Source organism: Triticum dicoccoides, chromosome 4A (assembly GCF_002162155.2).
Source record: "Triticum dicoccoides isolate Atlit2015 ecotype Zavitan chromosome 4A, WEW_v2.0, whole genome shotgun sequence".
NCBI lineage: Eukaryota > Viridiplantae > Streptophyta > Magnoliopsida > Poales > Poaceae > Triticum > Triticum dicoccoides.
The window spans coordinates 596,452,486-596,468,956 of NC_041386.1; the positions used below are offsets into that span (position 1 = coordinate 596,452,486).

Sequence of the window (16,471 nt, forward strand, 5' to 3'; positions counted from 1 at the left end):
CAAGACGTCTGTAGCTCGCGTGCTTTTCTTTGTCGCCGCTCGATGTAGCGGCAGTTTGCCCCTTTGTTCTGCGGTGCAAAGGGTAGTGCGGCGGGTGCACGCTTCCTCTGATGTCACAAAGTCAACGTATGAGGTGCATGTTTGTAGCGAAGATACTAGTATTGTTTTTGGATTGTCCGGTTTGTTTAGGGGGTGCTCTTCTGATAGACCTTTGAGACTGCAGGTTGATTTCTTTCCAGAGTTGCCAACAAGGATTAGAATGGGTTTGTTCCTACGGAGAAGACAATCGCATCTTGTACAAGGAGCAGAGAGTAGCGGAGGTGGTCCCCTAGGTTACCATAGTCGATACTGTCGAATCTAGGGTTTCGAGGCATATGTTTGGTTTGCTACCAAAATTTACTAGGGAGGCTAAATTTTTTGTCACCCCTACAACTTCGCCGAAAACGTAATTTTATATGTGGTTGGCAACACAATTTCGTAATCAACCAAATTACACAACATTGTTTCGACCAATGCAAATCAGCAGCACGCCAAATCTCGACACTAATGTTTGGTTGGTGCCCAAACTTGCCCTGCCAAAACCTTGGCAACCTATGATACTCTTGCTCTTGGTTGGTTGCCTATGCAACCTTTGGCAACCCTCCTCACAAATGTTACCATTTTTTTTGGCCAACAGAGGGTCAAGGAATCTCTCTAACCGATCTTTTGTGGCTAACCAACGGTCGGCGAATCTTGGTAGGGCATTGCTTTGGCATGTACCAGACATGCCCCAAGGCAAGAATGCTCTCAGAGTCACACCAAATGTTCCTATTGTACACTACAAAATATCTAGATATTTAGTACACAGGACAGCACATTTGGTGCTAGTACTAATTGACTGGGCCTCCAGGTTGGCCAGTATGCACTGATTGCTCAGTAACAGCTGCAGTACAATGGACAGTTGAAGCACTATTACAACATGCCACACAACAACCACATGATAACAATACAACACATACATACACACAGTAGTAATTACAGTTGGTTACATACAACATATTATAACATAATATACAAAGGTATCTAGTGGGAAACTATAATTTACACAGCTTAATAGCCACAGGTTTCTGATGTTTGGAACTCGGCGAACGCGTGTTTTCCAGTGTGTGATCACGCCGTGTCGTCATGGGGGAGGAGGATGATTCTCTCGACGATGTGTCTGCAGGAAACAGAAAACATGTGTCGGTAAATGGTGCCGGGAAGCGCCACACTGCGTCTCATGGATGTCGGATGCTCAATCATATATGTTTATATAACGAAACAAGAGACCAACACGCCAGTTGCAGCTATCGCAAATATAAACAACGGCAGCAAGTGCTTAGCCTAGGCTACCCAAATACAATGTGTGAACTATCTGCAAATTAGCGCACCACACATTATCAGCAAACATAATAACCCACTGCTGCCGTGGTCACTAAAGGAAATAAGGGACAGCCAAACCACAGGACCATGATAAGATATCAATTTATCTAACATTTGACAATTCTGCATTTGACCGACATGAAAACCTTCTCTTAAAATATTTAAGCCTGCACTCTTTGCTAATATTGAACGAGGAACAGGAAGCTAAGAAAACAGCAGCATACCTTAAGCCATGGAAGGGAGTTTTGCCAGGTACATTTTACTTGAAAGTGTAAATCAAGAAGTCCTCCTTATTCTTAGCATTGAGTAATAGTGTTGATGAATTATCCATCATAAACAGCCTAAATACCAAAAATAAATAAACTCCTCCCTGCCCCGCCGATACTATCATAAGAGCACTAAGGAAATGCTTCTTTCCTTAACAGTTTCAAACTGCTATGAGTCTGAACGGATCAACTGCGGCACCGGGACCTTGTTAATTAAAGGCCTCAGAGTTTCCATAATATTAGCAAATGAGGGCCTCCGCCATGGCTCACTACAAAAAAGAGGCATATTAATATTCTAGTTAGCCTTACATGGCACTGAATCAGCTTAAGAGAGGGAAATATGAAGATGGAACACATACTTTGCCCAGCAGGATTCGATTAATGCAGCTACTTGAGGATTTAACTCTTTCGGAATTTCAAGTCTTCTTCCTTTAAAGCCAACAGCAGCAACTACCTGTAGAACATCATAGTGCAGCGTATAAAAGTTAAATACAGAGTTGATCAGGTGTTGATCTGTGGATAAGCAAAATATGTACTCAAAAAATTTAATAATTTCAATGAACAGTAGCATCGAGGCATCAATGCTGGAGCCAAATTAGATGATTACCTGGGCAGGATTCAGGTTACACCATGGTTGTTGCAATGTCATAAGTTCCCAAAGGATTACAGCGAAACTGTAGACATCAGACTTCTCATTGGATGGCTCATCTCGAAGCACTTCAGGTGCCATCCATTCAGGCTAACGTTTAAATGAAAAGATAAGCCAAGGAATGAATGGGCAAGATGAACTTGAGAAGAAATGGAAAACGAGCTTACTGTTCCTGCCAAAGATTTTGAGGACAAGTAGGTGTTGGCTTTTAGTCGCGAAAGCCCAAAGTCGCATACCTACAAACAGAAAATAGTTAAAAGGTTTAAACGAAGTGAAAGTACCTGGTCCTGATTTAATAACAGAGTGTGAATAAGAAAAACAAGTCGCTAATAAATCCTATATGAGACAAATACAATAGATAAAATTGTCATATAAACACTATCATTTCAGATGAAGCCTCTGGGGAGAATAATACCATGACTGAATATTCATGTACTATGTCAAATTTACAGCTATGTTAGCATTTCTTCAGGGAAATTAGCAGCTTTTTGCAATTGTTTTCTTTAAATATGTTTACTGACAAGGATGGCTAATGATGATTGGGTTCCTGGTATTGCTTTCACACAGGCTGCTGCAAGAAATATAACTGGAAGCTGCAAATGATGTGTGCTGTCGATAACTGAAGAAAATAAAAGAAGCAGAAAACTATACAAAATCATTCTTCTATTTTTTATTAGAAGCTGAACATCTTCTAGAACTAGAAAGTGTTGCACATATATTATTGTAAGTTTAACACCTACCAAATACTCTCCAAAACAAATAAGTTACCACTCAGGAAACAACAGTAACTCACGTGTCAAAACAAAATCAACATAAAAATGTGGACAGAATACTAGTATGAGAAAATTGACAGCCTCGTGCACAGTGACACAGATTCATATGGCCGCACTATTTCACATGATGTGTGTGCCTTCTACCTTCATAAAAGTACCAGAACATACAGTTTATTATCTAAGGCATTAGATTATATAGTGTATAAATCATACCTTCACAGTATACTTCTTGTCGACTAGAAGATTTGGAGATTTCAAATCACGGTGAACAATAGGAGGACTACGTCTATGTAGATAATTCATTCCCTTCGCCTGTAAAGCAGGCAGAGATAATTTAGATAGAATATGACTGCTACAAGTTTATACCCTGGGAGTATGACTGCTTCAAGTTTATAGCCTGGGAGTAGAGAAGACAATACCACATCGAATGCCATGTTCAAGCGGCGTCTCTCATCCAGAACCTCCCTTGCACCACTCCTATGCAAAAGTTTATACAAACTACCTCTGCAACGAAACAAGTGCATCACTTGCTGGAATCACTCAAGTGGGTGAAGTACTGTAGTACCAAATGAATAAGTGAAATGCATATTAATACCTTGACAAGTACTCCGTAACTATTGATAGGTTTGGGGGTTCAGTAACAGCACCCATGAATAGAACAATATTTGGATGCCTCAGACTTTTCATTATTGCAACCTGCCACATAGAAAAAGCATTTATAAGGTGATTAACATGGACAGGAATGCTTCATTAAGGCATAAACACCAACTGAATGAAGAACATAATCCCTGGTAAGTGACAGCGACATCCAGATATAGAACATGATCACTGATAAGTGACAACCATGTCCAGATACAGAACATGATCACTGATAAGTGATAACCACTCATAAGAATCATAACACTGACCAGCGACCACACAGCAAAGTCCAACATTTATAAGATCCACCAATGCCAAGATTTGTTCAACAAACCTCTCTCATAAATTCCTTGAAGCGATCTAGATGATAATCCTGCTCCATCAGTATCTTCACAGCAACATCCTGCAGTAACACAGAGTTCATTGCAATGTTGGTTCTAAAAACATTCAGCACAAAAGGCTCACTTATATTTACAACAAACTAGGACAAAAAAAAAGCTCAGATGAAGCATGAAGTTGTGCACTAATAAGAGTTCGATGAGAATACAGGGAAAAGTCTATCAGGATAAAGAATCCAAAGGAGAAACTTTTGCCCTCTTAGCAGTAACAAATTATCGATAAACCAGGCATATAAAAGGCATACCGATCCATGCCAGTCAGCACGATGAACTGTTCCGAAAGAACCTGGAAGAAAAAAGTAAGTTTAGAACAACTAAATTTCACCAAACTATTCTTTCAATATGGTTCATATAAAGATTTAACTTGCAAATATCCAACCATATCTCAAATATGATTTAGATGTTACGAGTCTTACGACTCCTAATGCAATGGTAACATAGATATATTAGCAAATAAAGAAAATAGATATTCCTTTTCTTCCTTTTGGAAAAGAACCACAGAAGGATAAACTTCAGTCTTATTTGCACAAGTGTACCTGCTCCAATCTTCTCCTTTAAAACCAGCTCACTCCATGGAATGATCAGATCATCCACAGCAAGTGACAGATCACTGACAGTACTCCGTAGATACTGATTCCCCTCAATCAACTGAAACTCTTTCTTTTTATCAGCTGTCAAATTGGACGGTGTCATAAGTGGCAAAACCTCTCGAGGAGCTTCTGGCAGAATAATGTCCGAGTTCGCAATTGCTTGCCCTACATCATCAGAATATACCGACTCAACACAGTATGCAAACATAATGTTCATGCTATATTTAAATATTTCAGATGCTCCAGCACAGGTTGCTGCAAAGTGAAGACCTTGGGGGTACATTATTTGGTGCTCAGTTGTATTCAATGCAACATGGTAAACAAAGAAGCCCCTATTTAATACTCCCTCCGTCCCAAAATATAAGAACGTTTTTAACACTAGCATAGTGTCAAAAACGTTCTTATATTCTGGGACAGAGGGAGTAGTCAAAATTCAAAAGAAAAGAAACAATATGTTTCAAGATTTAACAAGCCCAAGAGATTGTCATCAGCTGTTACCTTTCACCGGCACCCAGCTGTTGGCAATCCCGTCCCCTGCATCATGTTTCTTCGAATACATTTGGTCTACAGCAACTGCAGCACCATTAGAAGCACCTGAAAATGAAAGATTGGCCTCTGTCACACCCCTGCCAAACAAAACCATCATAGATGGAAGACGACAAGTTTGGCATACCAACTACTTATTTGGTGGACAATCGTATATGCTATATGTAATGAAGTCCTAATGACACATGAAGAATGAAATTACAGCAAGTTTCGCAGATATAACCTGTGGATGCATCACTGAACAATAGATTGAGCGAGTGACAGTCTGAGAAGTATTGCTTGGCAACTGAGCTGAAATTTGAAGTGATCTCTAACGACCTAAATTTTGGTGGACGGAGAGGTGATGGAACCGACAGCGAGTAGGGACCATTGACGAAAGAATCAGGATCAGATAATTGGCCTGGAGCCCCAAATAAGTCAACCAGATATTCCCTGTCAAAGGAAATAACAAAAGTCAGCACATAGCTATCCACCAAACATATCAAAATAACAGGAAAATAAGGCAAATATTCTATTCAAACAAGCACAGAGTATTCTAGTCCGCGGTTTTTGTAAACAAGTCGGACTTTGGGTAATTTGTCGCAGTACCTCCCAGCAAGTCAAGTACTGATATCTGAAATGTACATCCAATATTAAACAGATCCTAGTCCATGGATATACTCCCTCCGTTCACAAATATAATATGTTTTGGATATTTCAATATGGACTACATACGGACTGAAATGAGTGAACAAACACACTAAAATGTGTCCATATACATCCGATTCAGAAAAAAGATAGAACATCTTATATTTGTGAACAGAGGAAGTACCTTTCAAGCCCAAAACGCACGACACAGGAGGAAGCGTCTTCAGCTTTACAGTATTTACAGCCCTTGACTAATCTGCATGGTATGTTGACTTTATCTGCTAACATCTGCAAATGTATAAGCTTCAGTATGTAATGACTTAAGATAGGAGCAACCAAAAGATGTAATCCCTCCTTCTCTTAATATAAGACGTTTTTCCAGTTCAAATCATTAAGGGACAGAGGTACTAACGAAAAAAGTTATAATTCCTATCTAACCAAGCTACACATTTACTTGTGTGTGAACTCTCAATTATGATGGAAGAGAAACGAAATTCTTTGCTGAAATCTGTTGCAGTTGTTGTTGGTAGGAGCAACAGTTACAAGACGAACAAACAGGTAAGTTTCTTAAAAACAGCAAACGTACTTTAAAAAGCAGAGAGCGGTGCTTGCAGAGACCAATCGGCAGCTTCCCCAGATGAAGCACAATAGAGCCTGCACTTGATTTGATTGCCTCGCTGCTCTCTTTCCAGCGTGGAAGCAAGTTCTCTTCGTTGGAGGTTGTACCCCTTTGTGAATGAAGAACATAAAAGAGAAGTTCAGCAAACCACAGAACCCGGTTCAAATGAAAAGACTTAGGGAAGCGACCACTCACCCCATTCTGGAAGACACAAGTTTGGCTAGCTGATTTATGACATCTTTCATGTCTGAGGAACTGGACAGAAAGCTGGACGCGTAGTTCTCCAGCATACCAAGATCGAAATCAGCTCTCCTGTCGACGAGGACCACCTGGATGGAAGAATCGTCGGGGCGGACAGACTTGAGCGACTCCACGGAGGGTATGCGGTTCTCCTCGTGCACGTCGGTGCACATCGACCACACAAAGGGGTCCATCCCTTGGATCAAGTAGAACCCATCCGGTATCGTGTTGCTGTATGATAACGAGCCGTTTACCTGGGAAGTGAGATGCCGTGTTAAGCTAGAGTAATCACAGTATAAGCACAATGCAAAACATGAAGGGCCACTCTAATTCGGCAATATGGACGTTTGATAGAGCACACAAAATTCTAAATTATACTCCCTCCGTCCCAAAATAAGTGTCTCAACCTTAGTACAAAGTTGAGACACTTATTTTGGGACGGAGGGAGTACTAACAATTATCAACTTTATGCTCTGAAGAGAACTGAATAAGGTCGCTCTGATGCAGCTGTATGGTCTACCTTGCAGAGCTAACGGCATCGTAATTACATCCATTGTCAGTACATCATATAATCCTCACAGGCTCAACATAGCTGCTGGATGTGATGTGATGTAACGAGAGAGTAAATTCACTATGATCAAGGGTTAATGAGAACCCTTGGGGACACAATAGGTGGCCAAGTAGAATTCGTTGTAAGAAATGGTTGGCACTAGTTGTTGAACTAGGTGGAGCAATTGAATCCAGCAATCCACCAAAGATGTTGGCTTGGAGAAAAGTATCTAGTAGCATGATTGGAGATCGTACCCAGAAGCGGTGGGAGAGGGCCTCGGCGGTGGGGGAGGGGGGAGCGAGCGGGAAGGCCCTGCCGCTGCCGCTGCCGCCCCCGCCGCCGCCCCCCATCTTGGACCCCCCGGAGTCGCCGGGGTCGAGGAACCCGGGGTCGGCCGCGCAGGCGGCGTCGGCGCAGAGGCGGAGCGCGAGGGCGAGCTGCAGCTGGTACGTCTCCTCCGCCTGCTGCGCCCAGCTCTTGCAGGGGGAGGGCGTGCCCCCTCCCCCTCCCCCTCCCGCCGCGGCGGCCGCCGGGGGCAGGTGGAACGGGTAGTCGCTGGAGGCCGAGACGGAGCTCCCGGCGCCGTAGCTGCTGCCGCCGCTGGACTGCCGCTGCAGAACCGCCGGGGATGCCCCGGCGGCCGCCGCGTCGTCCGGGAACTGGGACAGCAGCGAGTAGCTCGTGCGCCGGCCCCCGCCGGCGGCCGGCAGCTCCATGATCGATCCCCTACGCGAGCCCTACGCGGCCGGGGCAGTTGGACGAACCGCGGCGCGAATCGATCGATCGGGGGCCGGAGGGGCTCGCCGCCGGTCGGTGCGGGTCACGTGCTCCGTCGCCGTCGCCGTCGCCGTCTGCCTTGGACCGAGTGTGTGTGTGTGGCTTTAGCAGAATCCAGGCCTTCAGAGAGCAGCCAGCTCTCAAGAAGTCAAGAGTAATTTGACACGATTGTGCAGCTGACATGTGGGACCAGAGGCCACCTTGGGTCAACTACACAAAGTGTGTCATTCCTATCAAAGTGCCAATAAAGGTGTGCAATTTCTTCAACATTTTCACCCCTCAGCTGGTCAGAACCCGGAAAGAACAAGACAATATGATCCAATACAGAAGAACTACGTCCAACCTCATTCTCGAGACGCCAACTTTGTAGGCCAAAGACCATGGCAATGTCCGAGCCACCCTTCTCGTTGAGACGACGCAGGCCTCGCTCTACAGCGATCCTGCAACGAAAGCAGGGGGGCAGGGCAAAACAGTTGATGGTTTTCTAGTTCTTTTCAGGATTTTGTGGAAAATCAAACCAAGTGGGCACTCAAAACTTGCAATGCAGAGTAATAAGTCAAACCATGGTTGGTTCTTGCTGCACTTCACCAAATCAAACATCTATCTATGTTTAAGAAAGCACGGTGATGAACTTGGAATAATACAATGGTACGTTGTCACGACATGATATTATTTACCTATTGTTTTCATGACGCATATCCTCGTTAAACAACGATCACATTTATAATTGTCTTTTGTTGGACCGGAAGGTGGCAGCATATTCCAAGCTTGTCAGTGCATGGTGCACAATCTCTAGGTTGGATTGAGCAATTATCATACTCAAATGCTGAAACAGTTTTAACGTTGCAAACATACGAGAAATGCCATGGAGAACCGCCCAATGCCTCTAATATCCCACCATTCATCAACCATCATTAGTCGTCATCTGTTCTTATACATGTATGCTTTTCTTGCGTATAAAATGAACCTGTTTTGTTGTAATCCCATATGTATTCATCGTACAATCTTGCTCAGTGATGTCAGCAATGGCATTCCGGATAGTCAGGCCTATGGGCCCTAACTCATGACGCTCCCCTTAACCCCCTCTTTTGTCCTTGTACCATCTGATGCCCTTTTATATCTGATTTAAATAGTGGAGTTTATCTGTCTTTTTCCCAATGAGTGATCTTGGGTTATCGAACCCACGAGAGAATGTGCACTATGACAAAGGCTCTGACAAGTCTTTACTAAAGAATTAAATTCTAGTTTTTCAACTGGACCTTTAACTGCCTCAGGGGTATATAAAACACTACTAGTAAAACATATATGGGTATGAAGTCTTACTCTCACAACCTTATATCTGTGCTCGGGGTCTTAATGATGTTAATTCCGTGTTCTGGAAAACAACCCTTATGATGTGCTTGCGATGCTTAGATGCAGGGAATATGTCCAAAGTACGTCTTGACCGGTACGCACCCTACATCAAAAGTCATTTGAATCGTCCCACCGATGGCCCTTACCGTCGCCCGAGGTTATCTCGGTTATTAAGAATAAATATTCAGACACATGCATTGGGCGTTTAATGATTAAACCCCGTTCGTTCGCAAGAAGATACCTACAGTATATGCAATTACGCCATGCATAAGCATGGTCATAAAAACTGTAATTTAACTAACACACAATTATAAGTTATTCACCATGCATGCGATGTTATCTTTTATCGAGAGTTGCCACTCGTGAAATTATGAATCATGTTCCATTCACGTTAATTGCTTTCAACCTCGGCGAATTCACTTTAATTCTCACTTCAAATTTGATCTTTATTTTTCTGGGTACATTAATCAATTCCTACTACTAGTTGAATAATCTTTGTAACTAGCAAGGCTAGTGAGACCGTCAGTCTCACTGGCTTCGTTGGGCACCAAGACAAGTATTGTAGCTATGTGTAGGTACCGATAATTGCTTGTTTTTCAAGCTTTTACTAGTTTGGTAAACTTTAAGGTCGCCCACATGAGGAAAATTGCTACTTGCTCATCACCACCACAATCATGTCAGCATGTTCGTCGTTATTGATGTCTAAATCCGACGAATCAATTAACTCCTTGAACATGTAGTCATCAACCTCATTGTAGTCAAACTCTTCGTCCAACGAATACATCATTTGCCCAAAAATGAGCAAAAGAATATAGAAAATCCACTTCAACATTTCGTCAAACATATGTCGGGCTAGTTGTATGGCCAACAGAGCAGGATGTACCGGGGCGTAGTCTGGGGCAGTGAAGGATGCCCGGAGAGACGGGAGAAGTGGCGGCGGCGATGTGTGTTGTGGATAGTGGCGGGGCTAGGGTGGAGACACCGCCGAAGCTATGCAAAGGGTGAAGCGGTGGAAAGGGTGGGTCGGTCGAGGTTGGGGATGGTTTGCATGGATTTGGGGTTGGTCCCTCCGGTCAACGTGGCAGCCGCGTCTGGGCGTGTCTGGGTTGCCCATACCCACATCATATGTGAGCTAGATTTGAGGGGTGCCGGACAACCCGAACATATCGGCTAAGTTTGGGGGTCTAATCGGGTGACTGTTTTGGTCCGGACAGTACTGTTTGGTCTGTCCACCGGGCGTTTGGGAGGGAAGTGGGGTACAATGAGTAGAGAGCGAAGCTCCATTTCGTAAAGCATTTTTGGTTTTAAAGTATCTACAACCACAATGTCCAAATTTGAACCCCTATATTCCATGGACAATGCCCATCACCTCTCGTTTCTCCACGTCCGTGGCCATCCTCCTCATATCCGAACCCCAAATCCATGCAACCCAATGCAACATGATCAAAAGAGTACGTAGATAAATTCAACATAGCCTAGATCATAGATCATACACAGCAAGTTTAATTACAAAAACTAGACATGAGATAGCAAGTTAACGAAAGATTGGACACACCAAGTTCATCGAAACACCACAATAGATAAAAGATGGAGCGAGGGGGCGCCGGTTCCTTCCCCTCGGGGTCTTCGGAGCGGCAATAGTACTCCTCGACATAGGCGTCGACGGCCGAAGGGGCGTCATCGTCGTGGTGACAGATATATGGGCTGGGTTTGAGGCGTGGCAAACAACCCGAACATTCGGACCAGTATGAAGGGTTTGATCGGTTGCGGGTTCTGGGTCAATGATCGGTGGGGCCCAAACACAGAACCCGACGTGGCGGTCAAACCCTTGACTGACCTGACCGGACCGGACACCGTCTGGTCTGCTGCGCGCGGCTGCCGTCGTCGACCTGTAGCGTAGCGTAGCTGCGCCCGTGGCCGCCTTAAATGCCCCGAGCTGCCGACCGCGACCCGCCCCGGCCGGAGCGGCCCGGCATCCACCCGCCGGTCCACCGGTAGCTGCATGCATGCACGCCGTCTCCGATGGAGCTGGCTGCTCCGTTCATTAATGGCGGCCGGCCGATCGAGGCGGGCAGAGTAGATCAGTGGCGTAAAGCGCTCCCTGCCAAACGCAACGCCTCCGTGAGCGTGCGACCGCCAGCCTCGTGAGCCGCGCTGCCTGCTCCCCGCAGTAATGGCGGCCGATCGACGTAGGAGTAGGCCGGCAGTCAACCACGATCGGCCGCCCAAACACACTACTGGAATCTACGCCATTTGGAAGCTGCTTAGCGGCACATGTCGGATGATGCCGATGCTGATCTCCTTGTCGATCTGGTAAAAAAATCAAAAATGTGTGAGGTCGTTGTTGATTCAATCGGAGCCATGAAAGTCAAATCGCCGTATGATTTGATGAACTATCGACGTCGGGAAAGGGACGGGATCTTTGTCAACTGTTTTGTTTTGTGTGTTCGGCAGAGGGAGAATCACGGCGACCGGAGGTCGGAGTACATAGTACATACATACAGCTAAGCTAGTAATAACAACTTGGATGGATGGAATATCTCGGGCGGGGCGGTCACCGGCGGTAGCACTGCATGTGGAGGAAGAAGCCGGCGGGGGGCTGGCCCTGGCTGGCCAGCTCCTCGTCCATCCACACCCGCCCGCCGTCCGCCGGCCCGGGCCCGCGCGCCTTCACCATGAACTGCGCCGCGCCGAGCCCCCCGGCGAACCACCAGTCGTGCACGTCCCACATCACCTCCACCACGGCGCCGTCGCCCAGCACGGCCGTGCGGTTGCCGCGGAAGTTCCACCCCACGCGCCGCGCCTCCACGATGCTCTTCCCGTCCACGCTCACCGCCACCTCCCCGTCCACGTGCTCGCCCGACGAGGAGGACGTCCTCCGCCGGTCGCCGCGGCAGCGCACCGTCACCTCGTGCTCCGCCCCGCCGTCCCGGAACCGGCACCGCGTGCTGTGCGCCACCGACGCCGCCTCCGCGGACGACGGCGCGCGGAGCTGCTCGCGCCGGCTCACCAGGGCCGCGAAGGGGCGCGGCGACGCGGCGCCGAAGCGGCGGGACAGCTCCTCCCGCGCGGCCCCGCGGCCGAGGAGCAGCGCGAGCTCCGCGTCGGCCACCACGGCGAGGTGGTACTCCCCGCCGCAGGGCTCCGGCGAGGCCGCCGCGTACTTGGCCTCCGACGTGTCCCAGTGGACGGCCACCGCCGTGCCGCCCTCCGTGACGAAGGCCCGGCTCCCGCGCCTCTTGTGCATCAGGTGCACGACCCGCTGCTGCGCGGTAGCCGTGGCCGCGGGCTTCACCGCCGACCTCCGCGGGGTTGCGGACGACGGGGGGAGCGTCGGCTTCGAGTTGCTGGAGGCCTCGGCCTGGACTTCCTCGACGGCGACGGAGAGCCCGGTGGCCCCGGCGGCAGCGGCGTCGGCGACGGGGGTGCTGGTGACCACGGAGCGGCGGGTCCAGGTGACGGTGACGAGCAGGTCCTTGCGCGAGGCGAGCGCGAGCCGGTAGACGCAGGCGGTGGCGGCCTGGAGCGAGCGGTCGAGGCGGTCGGCGGAGGAGCCCGGCTCGGCGACGGCGAGGGTGGTGACCGCGCCGTCGTGGAAGCAGGAGAAGTCCTTCCGCATGGCCGGAGGCTAGCACTCGCACGGCAAGAAGAGGGCGAATGCGTAGGGTAGGTGGGTAGCTAGGAGAAAATCTCACGACCGTCAACCGTCGTCGTCTACCTAGGAGAGTACGCGTAGCGTACTATAAAGGGGGGCGGGAAGGAAAGCTGCCGGCGGCAATTTATGAGCACGAGCGGCCGGCCGGCGGAAGACGACGGTCCGGTCCGGTGTTTATTGATTAGAGGCAGCCAGCGAACGAGCAAGGGAATTTCCATGACATTAACAGTGTCCTAGTACGTACTACCCCATGATCTCTCAACGTCAAAGGGACTGCTGCACATGTCATGGCTAGTACCAAACTAGTACTCCCTAGTTAGCTTCGAAAACGATCTTATATTATGTGGCAGAGGAATTTCGAGGGCTTAACTGATATCTACTCTAGCAGATTTCTCAAATTTTTAGTTTCTAAAAGATGTATGTGTCCATGTTTGCTCTCTAGCCTACTTTTAATTGTTGAAAATGGTGATGTATTCTTAGAAAAGGAAAAAGTGGGGAGACTACTGACTGTGGCGCACTGTCGATTGGCCCAACTCCGTCTATAAAACCCGACGCCGCCTCCCAAAACCTTAGCCCACGCCGCCGTGCATCCATTTTCGTCGATGTCACCCCTGATTCGGGCATACCCGCCACCGATTCGGGCCGCCGCCGCCGCCTTTATCAAGCTTGAGGTCACGACCACGGTCAAGCTCCACCATCTCCCGAGCCAAACACCACCTCCCGCAGATCACGCGATGCCCTTCCCACCGTCTTCTTTGACTTGGACACCGCGTCTCCCTGAGTCGCTCCCGCCGCATCTTCCCTGACACTACCGTCGCCCCAAGTTTCGTTCTTGGTTGCAGCTTCGAGCCCCAGCGGCATCTACCCGAGCTCCCCCGCCAATATCGCAACAGTCGTCGCCACCGAAGTACCATGACGTCTGTTACCAGTTGTGGGGCAAGTTTGTGACGGAGCTATGCAATGTCGCAGTGGGCCGCGTGTAGCGAGGCATATCTGCCACCACAGAGGAAGTGGTGCACGCCTAAGCCGTTATTGTGTGCCGCTTTCGTGGGCGCGAGTGAGTCTTAACCTCCCTGCCGCCACTGTGGCAGTGGTCGATCTCGCTCCTCGTGTCATTTGGACCGCCTCCCGGGATTAGGAGAAAGAGCACCGAAATGCGGATGCGCCGATGTCGAGTTGCTCACCAAGCTCCTGAAGGAGGACCCGGAGGTCCTCGCCAATAACCAAGCCTTCTTTGTAGTCAATGGCGGAGGAGTGCACGATCGACTGGTTGATGAACTCGCCGATGAGGAACTCGAACTTCTGAAAGTAGCTTAAGGGCAACGGCAAGTAGAGCTAGGACCTAGTTAAATGTTTATGCGGTCTTGATGTAGTAGGCAATGGACAATTTAATTATACTATGTGTGATGTTAATGTGGCACCGCTGTCGAATTTTTCAATGAACTTGTTTAAATTCGTGTACGAAAATTTGTAGGGATTAAGTTATAGGAACTCCACTAGATGAAGAGAAACTTATATCCTAAAAAGTACTCCTTCTGTCCTAAAATGATCTTATATTTGTGGGGCACGTTTTGAGATTTTAGGATAGGGGGCCTGCTAGATATGGTGTTCGTTAGTTTTTGTTTTTTGGAAAAGGATGGTGTTCGTTAGTAGTTAGTTAGTTAGTTAGTAATGAATTGGCATGCGGCGGCTTTGATTTGATTTGATTTGGCCTAACCGAATTGAATGGAGGACGGCTGTGCCTGCTCTGAATTCTTCTAAATAGAGGGTAGGTTCTCATTTGGATCAGTGACACGGATGATATGATGGTGATAGTAATTAATCTCCGGCCTGCCCGTGTGTGAGACTCGGTCCGTCAGTCGCGAGCTCTGTTACGTGCAGACGCACCAGACTTTTGTGTGACCGGAGACGGAGACCGGCTGCTTCTTCTTCTCCTTCCTCTGCGATTTGGGAATTCTGTCAAAGTTTTCCATATGCATGCATGGGACTGCGGTCCTCTAGCGAACTTAAGCCGGCTGACTTTGGAGTATACGACACGGTACCATGATGAATTTGATCCTTAGCAACTCCAAAGCGCCGACCCATTTTGTCCGTGCCTGTCTATTTGGGTCGGCGCGGACAGAAAAACCGGTCCAACGCGCCGACTCAAACGGATGCGCGTCCACTTTTCGTCCGCTTGCCGACCCATTTCCGACCCAATATTGAGCCTCATTTGCGTCGGCGCTGACACGAGACGGACGCGCGGGCGCGCGCCAACTACTTCCCCTGGCCCGTTAATCGGTGGCAAATCGTTCATCATTTTCCTAAAACCCTCCCGCCCGCTCGCGCTCTCGGCCGCTTGCCATGGATGACGCCCTCGATGCCGTCGCCGGCCTCGCCTCCCTCGCCTCGTCCGGCATCACCTTCGTCCCCTCCGGCAAAGGCAAGCCCTGCACCCCCCGCAAGACCGCCGCGACGCCCAAGAAGAAGAAGCAACTGACGCCCGAGGAGCGGGCCCAGGAGTAGGCCAAGAGGAAGGGCCGGAGACACGCGACCGGCGCAAGAAACGAAGCATCGGCCGTCGTCGCCCTCACCGTCGCCGCGCAACTGGAGAAAACCAACGCAGGCATGATATATGGTCACGCGCCTTTTCAAATTTGTGCGCGAACATCAAATGGGTCACGGGCATTGGGCGCACAACCGACCCAAAAGAAAAATAGAGCGGACGCCGAGCGGGCGCCGATCCAAACGGGTAAAAAACGAACAAAATCACCGTCCGTTGAATCGGCGCGTTGGAGTTGCTCTTAGAGTATCTCCAGTTGCAATGGGTTAATTTTGTCTCATATATACTCCAGACGTGTCCGTGGTGGACAGGAACCTGTTTGTTTGCTCGGACAAGGACGCACCCATTTCCTCTTTCCCATTTGTTCGGCTAATATTTTTATTGTTTCCTTTTCTTTAACTGAATTTTCCTTTTCTTTAACTGAATTTATTCAAAAATTTGTCTCATATATACTCCGGACGTGTCCGTGGTGGACAGGAACCTGTTTGTCTGCTCGGACAAGGACGCGCCCATTTCGTCTTTCCCATTTGTCCGGTTAATCTCTTTTTTATTGTTTCTTTTTCTTTAACTGAATTTGTTCAAAATTAGAACGATATGGATTGAACGTAGAAATAAGTAGTTGAAACTAGAAAGTGCGCAATTAAAATATAAGTATTATTTGAAGTATGCTGTTCAAACATAAAACTCAAACAGCATCACAAGTCTAATGGTTTCAGTGATGATCCACGTATGTTTCACATGATCATTGAGTGATCATTAAATGGTTGTACATACATCCATTGATCTTGAAATTGTTGATCGTTTCTTGGAGGTTGACCGCATGCTGTGCCTCTTGTTCTCGCGCGC

The 16,471-nt window shown here is 47.9% G+C and overlaps 1 pseudogene; it reads right to left on the reverse strand.

The window, feature by feature from the left end:
- Nucleotides 1–8,173, reverse strand: part of LOC119287163 — a 14,696-nt pseudogene extending 6,523 nt beyond the window's left edge.
- Nucleotides 8,174–16,471: the final 8,298 nt, after the last annotated feature.